The sequence below is a fragment of the Amaranthus tricolor genome, chromosome 12, assembly GCF_026212465.1.
Source record: "Amaranthus tricolor cultivar Red isolate AtriRed21 chromosome 12, ASM2621246v1, whole genome shotgun sequence".
NCBI lineage: Eukaryota > Viridiplantae > Streptophyta > Magnoliopsida > Caryophyllales > Amaranthaceae > Amaranthus > Amaranthus tricolor.
In genome coordinates this window covers 18219751-18226883 of record NC_080058.1, presented here as the reverse complement: position 1 = coordinate 18226883, position 7133 = coordinate 18219751, and positions in this window count along the sequence as shown.

Here is a 7133-nt window from a genome sequence, read left to right as displayed (position 1 = left end):
TTTCAAAATCAAAGTTTGATTGATTTGGGAAAGGGTTTGGTTTTATTGAGCAAGAGAGCTCACTTGATTGGAAAGGTAGTCATGATTGGAAGCGGGATTCAGTAATGGTTGAGTAGGAGGATATGGTAGGTTAGGGTTGGGTCGTGGCACTTGATGGTATGGCCTATTCCCGTTAGGTCTTGGAAAATTGCCACCGGCTTGATTGTTGTAAGGCACATGGTTGGTAGAGTTGTAGCCTTGGTTGAAGCTTCCTTGGCTAACATTGGGATTGAAGGGAGGTCTAGAGGGTTGGTTGTCATAAAAACCTTGTTGAGTGTACCCTTGACCTTGGCCACTATAGCCTAGAGCCGTAACAAATTTGGGGTTGTACCCATAACCATCATAGCTCACGACCGCGGTCCCTTCTAAAACGCCTCCTCCATAATCTACCGATGCCACATGCTCCGAATTCGAACCCCCACAATAAGATGTATCATGATTAGTGCCCCCGCAGATTCTACATGAGAAGGATTTGGCTTCATTTGCAGCAGATACGTTGGAACTAACTTGAACCAACTTGAGCTTAGACAATTTCTTATCCATGATTGCTTCGATCTTTGCCCCCGATAGAGTCCAAGTTGCTCGTGTCGATCATACCCCTAGGTAGCCCACTACTCCTCGCTCCTCCCCAAGAGCTATTTTTGGCAACCTCTTCAATCCTTGCTTTCACTTGGTTGCATGGGACTTTTTGGAGTTTCCCACCAACCGCCGAGTCTAGAAGTGCTTTTGTAGGGTCATTGAACCCGTCGTAGAAGAAGGTGTTCAAGTGATTCTCCCCGTACTCATGATGGGGGAAAGCTCGGATCATTCTCTTAAATCTACTCCAAGCGGCACTAAGGTTCTCATTATCCTCTTGAGTAAATGACGCGATTTTCTTGCGCCAATCTTGTGTGCGAACGGTAGGATAGAACCTTTCTAGAAACGCCGTTTTCAATTGAGCCCAAGTGGTGATGGAATTGGGCTCCAGACACTTATACCAATCATTGGCATCAACGGCTAAATTGACATGGAAGAGGTGTCCGCACATAATCAGGACTGTTAAGGCATGGTGGAATGAGCACATATATCTGAGAATACCTCTAAACTGAGGGTGAATCTGAAATAGAGTTGGGGCAACCGGTAGTAATACGCCCCCTTAAAACTCTTAGGACCCAGGTGTCCCGAATTAACAAAATAGAGGTTGATTTTTAGCCATTGGTGGTGTAGGAAGGTCGGGTATAGAAGGTTGTGATGGAACTGGAGGTGGATATGTAGGGGACTAGTTGTAGTTGTGATCTCCGAGTGTTATGGTTCATGCAAACAACACTAGAAACCAAGCTAAGCACTGACAAGCAATATTATTAAGCAGTAAACTAAAAGAAAACAAAAATAAACTACATCAAGCACAAAATCTAAACACAACGCCTTGTCCCCAACAACGAAACCATTTTAATAACAGGTTTCTAACACGTCGTTAATACAAGGAACCCAATTATGCAAAAAAATTTTATAACACCCTAATACGACTACAAGTAGCATAGCGGTAAGTCGAGAATCGAACCACGAGGACAAGGCAAGCAAGATAGAGGACTTGATGTAGGGAGTTTAGAGGGTAAGAGGGTGTATGAACTAAACTACGAAAGCAATAAACAAGTAGATATTGGATAAGTGATAAACGATAGGAGACAAACGAGGATGGTAAGGATTCACCCTAGGTCGGTTTCTAAGGCCTCATGGAAAGCTAGGTCAAAGGAGATTGAACGGTAATCGATCGCGACACTCTATATAGCGAGGGGAAGTTTGACCCTATAAGCCATACGAATGACCATAATCGCCCTATGTCTCTTGAAGAGTGGCAGGACAAGATTCGAATCGAATATCAATCAATCAATCAACAACAACCTCAACCCTAACCTAGCACATAAAGAACAAGTACTAAACCTAGGGATTCACTAAACCACAATCCCTAAGGAAACTACTCACACATGCTTAAAACTACTAAAACAAAGCAAGTAAATGAGAACATGATTGAAAGCATTAAGAACAAAGAAACAAACCAACAAAAAACCAGAAGAAGGCAATAAACTAGGAACTACTCTACAAAGCAATAAATGAAATAAAGGCAATATTGAAGAACAAATAAGCAATAAATGAAGTAACTTCTCAAGTAAATGTAAAGAAAGCAATAAAGAGCAATAAATGAAAGTATTGAAAGATACGAAAGCAATAAAGGAAGAATTAAACTTACATAAACTAAAGGTTGAAAGAAAGATACAAGCTTAAATGTAAATGAAAGCAATAAATCTACACTAGGACATAAATGAAAAAGAAAGCAATAAAGATTGATGTTCTAAGTTGAGAGAGAGTCTCTCAAAGCAGGCATAAGCAATACATTTAAAATAGTAGGGTATATATAGCCTAAGAGTGAAGGGAAATAAAAACCCTAAATGGCCCACGAAATAAGGCTTGCGAAGAAATAAAACGCGTAGATTTTAAAGACAATTCGCCCGAATGGGGGTTTGGTTCGCCAAAATAGATCATGTTCGGGGAAAACAGCAAGTTCTGAGCTCGTTTCTTGGCATTTCTTCAACCATTTGACCGAACCGATGATCCATTAGGGCGAATGGAACTTTGCTCGCCCGAATCTTTCATATTCGCCATTTGTAGAGAGGTTTAGACTCGTGCCAAGTGCAAACTTGACCCATTCGCTCAAATTGGGGTCAATTCGGCCGAATGGCACCCCCGGGAGGTCTTCGTTGCTTCGTTTAAGTGTAAAATGGTCTCCGGACTTGGCGAGGCTCTCGTGAGTGATTTGTAGTGCTTGGGAATGATTCGGAATGCGTGTCTCATCTTCAATCGTAGTGTCTAAGCCTTGAACTAGTGCCACTTGACCTCAAAACCTTCGTAATACCTGAAACGACCTTAAAACACCTTGGAGACAAGAACAAGGTAATATTGAGTGAAACATGTATGAAACCAATGTAAAACAGCGAGACTCGACACTATAATGGGGATATAAATGTGTTCTAAAATGAGCACATCACCTCACCACTGCATCCATGTGTGGAACTTGCGGGAGAGGCATGAATCTACTAACTACCCCAACAACATATGAAACACCGGGTCTAGTATGGATAGGTAGATTAGTTTTCCCAGCAACTTTTGATACTGCTCCTTATCGGCTAATTCTCCATCTTATACTGTCTGAAGCCCATGGTTGGCTACAATTGGAATTTCAGTTGGCTTACAATCAAGCATCCCAGTTTCTACTAGGAAATCAAGTATATACTTCTTTTAATTGATAAAGATCCCCCGTCTTGACCTTAAAACTTCAATCCCATGGAAATATTTCAGGTTTCTTAGGTCTTTTATTTTGAACTCCATAAACAACTTTTTCTTCATATCACTAATCTCTTCTTCATTGTTCTAAGTGAGGACCATATCATCGACATAGATTATCAAGTAGGTAATCCTTCCTTTTTCTTTCTTCAAGAAAAAAGTGTGATCAGAGTTACTTTTCTTGTAACAAAATTTCTTCATTGTTGTACTAAACCTACCAAATCATGCTCGCGGAGATTGTTTCAAGCCTTACAAAGTTTTCTTGAGTCTACACCCTTCTCCTGATCCATACTCATCTGAGAACCCTGGTGGTGCTTTCACATAGACTTCTTCTTCAATTTCCCTATGGAGGAAGGCATAATCTTTATTTGCAGCTACTTAGAACAGGTCTCTGATTGTATCAATCTTGGCAACCGGGGAGAAGGTATCTGAGTAGTCTACCTCGTATGTTTGAGTATATCCCTTGGCTACGAGTCGGGCTTTGTATCTGTCTATGGTTTTGTCAGCATAATATTTGATCGAAAACACCCACTTACAGCCTACTGTTTTCTTCTTTTTACGTATCATACATTTCTCCCATGTGTTGTTCCTTATGAGGGCTGTTATCTCATCTTCCATAGCCCTCTTCCATTTCGGGTTCCGGAGTGCTTCTTTAATATTTTCGAGTATAGAACTCGAATATAGGGAAGTGTTAAAAGCAATAGAAGTCTGGGATAGATTATCAACATTACCCTGATTGATGGGGTATCGGGACCGTTGTGCTTCAAACTCAGGATCATATCTCCAAGGTGGAATACCCCTCGTACTCCTTGGGAGTAACTCATATCTGCGAGGTGACTTAACATTAGGAACATCATTAGTAATGTCAATCAAAGGTTCAGGAATTACCTCTTGTTCAGATTGCTCCCTAAATGTTTCAGACAAGACATGAGTAGTCTGAGGAGGAGGATGTATTATATCTTCAGTGGCAACAGCTACGGGATCAACTACTTGCCCTGTAAGGCCATGATCAATTATAGGACTTGATTTGATAGCAATAGGATATGTTAGCAAGCTTAAGTCATCACTACTCACAGTCTCGTCCTAAGGATTAAGCTAAGGGTAGCAGTATGAATTCTCAAAGAAATCACAGTCCATGGTAGTATAGAGTTTGTTGTGGATTGGATCAAAACATCGATAGCCTTTCTGATGAACCCCATACCTAATAAAGACACACTTAACAACACGAGGTTCAAGTTTGTTTCGAGCTTAATTGGGAAGGTTAACATATACAACGCAACCGAAAACTCGAGGAGGTAGGGAATGAGATAATGGAATAATAGTATGGGTTTGTAGTGTTTCCAAGGGGTTTTTGAAGTGGAGATATTTTGTGAGAAGGCGATTAGTGAGGTAAGTAGCAGTGGCAACTGCCTCTAGCCAAAACTGAGTTGGGACATGAGCTTCAAACATGAGTGCTCGGGTTATCTCAAGGAGGATACGATTTTTTCGCTCTGTAACTGGTCTGATGTATTAAGCCATGGGTTGATATGTAGTTTTTCATGTCCAAGTTTTTGTATTCCCCCCATTGTCAGTGAAATAGACTACATTTAACAAAGCTTAATCATAAGTTTATTAAGCTGATTGGGATTATTAAGTAAGTTAATCCGAGTAATAATATTATTATTTTGATAATATTGACTCAAGTATTTCATTTGTTAACATTTTCAAGAAAGGTATATTTTATTTAATGTATAAAATTCGTATAAAGAATACTTCGATAAAAGTGTATTTTGATTATATTTTTTTAATTGATTACTATCTTATCTTTATAAAAATAAATTTAAATATATTGAAAAATAAATTCCTAAATGCAATCCTTATTCATACTACCAATTACTTATTTCATAAATCGCCTATTATACCCTTACAGCATGTCTTATATAAGACTGTCTTACGACGAGACGACTTTAATAGAATTTAATGGGTCAAAGCTAAAAATAAAACCCATTCTTATCCCCAATGTAAACCGACATCTCCCTTCACTCACGCACACACGCCTCCCCTCTCACGTTAAAATTTCTGAACTCCATCTCCCTCACATTCTCTTCTTCCTTGACCCCTCTCTCTCTCTCTCAAATCAGCCAACCGCCTACCTCACAACTGATCCAGGCCAGCCGCACCACGCAGCCACGCACCGTATCACCACCAGCCTCACGCAGCAGGCCACGGCAGCCCTGGCCGCGCGCCTCTCCACCCCTCTTCTACATTTAAATGGTGTTATCTTTGAACATGAAATAATTGGGGATTTTATGACTCAAATTGAAGTTCAAGATTGCAAGGTCTTTCAATGGTGATTGAGGTAATCCACAAACTATTCCTTTTAAGTATTAATTGAATGTTTTAAAGTAGTTTGGTATTTGTGGATTCAATTTGGGTACCAACTTGAATTTAAGATGAGTATATGGATTCAATTAGTGATTGAGTTGTTTTTAGTGTTGATTGGAATTGGTTATTTGGGTTATTTGGTTTCTAGTATGAAATTTGGTATTTGGATATTGAGATTTTAGCTCAAAAACTGAGCATTCTGTTTTGCCCATTTTCAATTAGTTGTGATTGTTTCTAGGTTATCTTAGAATTTGTAGAGCTTTGAGTCGTGGTCGTGTGGGCACTTAAATCGCCCCGAGATGAATTCGTATGAGGAAGTTATGTCCAAAATACTAGTAGACTGTCATAAAAATCGACAATGAGGTTCCGTTTTGTTCTGTCCGAATTTGTATTGCTGTGTTTGAAATAGTTAGAGTCGTTTTGGGGTTTTGGTGTCTTCATGAGCTTTGTAGAGCTTCGAGTTGCGATCACGTGGGCACTTGAATCGCCCCATGATGAGTTTGTATGAGAGAGTTACTTTCAAAACAGTGAAGTACTAGCAGGCTGTCATGAAAATCCATAATGAACCTTCTGTTTTGGCTATTTTGGGATAGTCTTGATTGTTTTTGGGTTCTGTTGTCTTCATGATATTTGTAGAGATTCGAGTTGCGATCACGTAGGCACTTGAATCGCCCCAAGATGAGTTCGTATGAGAGAGTTATGTTCAAAACAGTGACATACCAGCAAGCTGTCATGAAATCAATGAGAACCTTCTGTTTTGGTTATTTTGGGATAATTTTGATTGTTTTTGGGTTCTGGTGTCTTCATGATATTTGTAGAGCTTCGAGTCGCGATCACGTAGGCACTTGAATCGCCCCAAGGTCCAAAATGGTTGCGATTCCATAAATATAAGGAAAATCGGTAAAATATGCCTTCCATTTTTCCATCATATCTGCAAGAATCGGCTTCAAATATGGGTTAGTATCATCATGCGTATATGTAAGGAGATGATAAAAAATAGTAATACTCCTTGACTTTCACAAATTTGACAAGTGCATAAGAAAATATCTGGATTGTCGGTTGGTTTTTTTGTGAAATACGACCACACATGTGAAACAGCTCTACCACTAGGAGGTGGCATTGCCGGAAAAGGTTGTCTTACTGGTTCATCTTCATCTAAATAAATAATTTAAAATTATAAAACTATAATTAAATAAATAAATAATTTAAAATTTAATTAATTTGAAGAATAAAATTATAAAACTAACCGATAGTTTGGAAATTGACTCGTTTACCACGAGCTTGTCTTTGTTGTTGTTGTTCTCCTTGTTCTTCATGTGATCTTGTTGATGACTGTCGAGATATATGTATCCCAATAGGGGTTGTTGGTTCCTCTTCTTGTTCTTCTTCTTGTATTTCTCTTTCCACTTCTT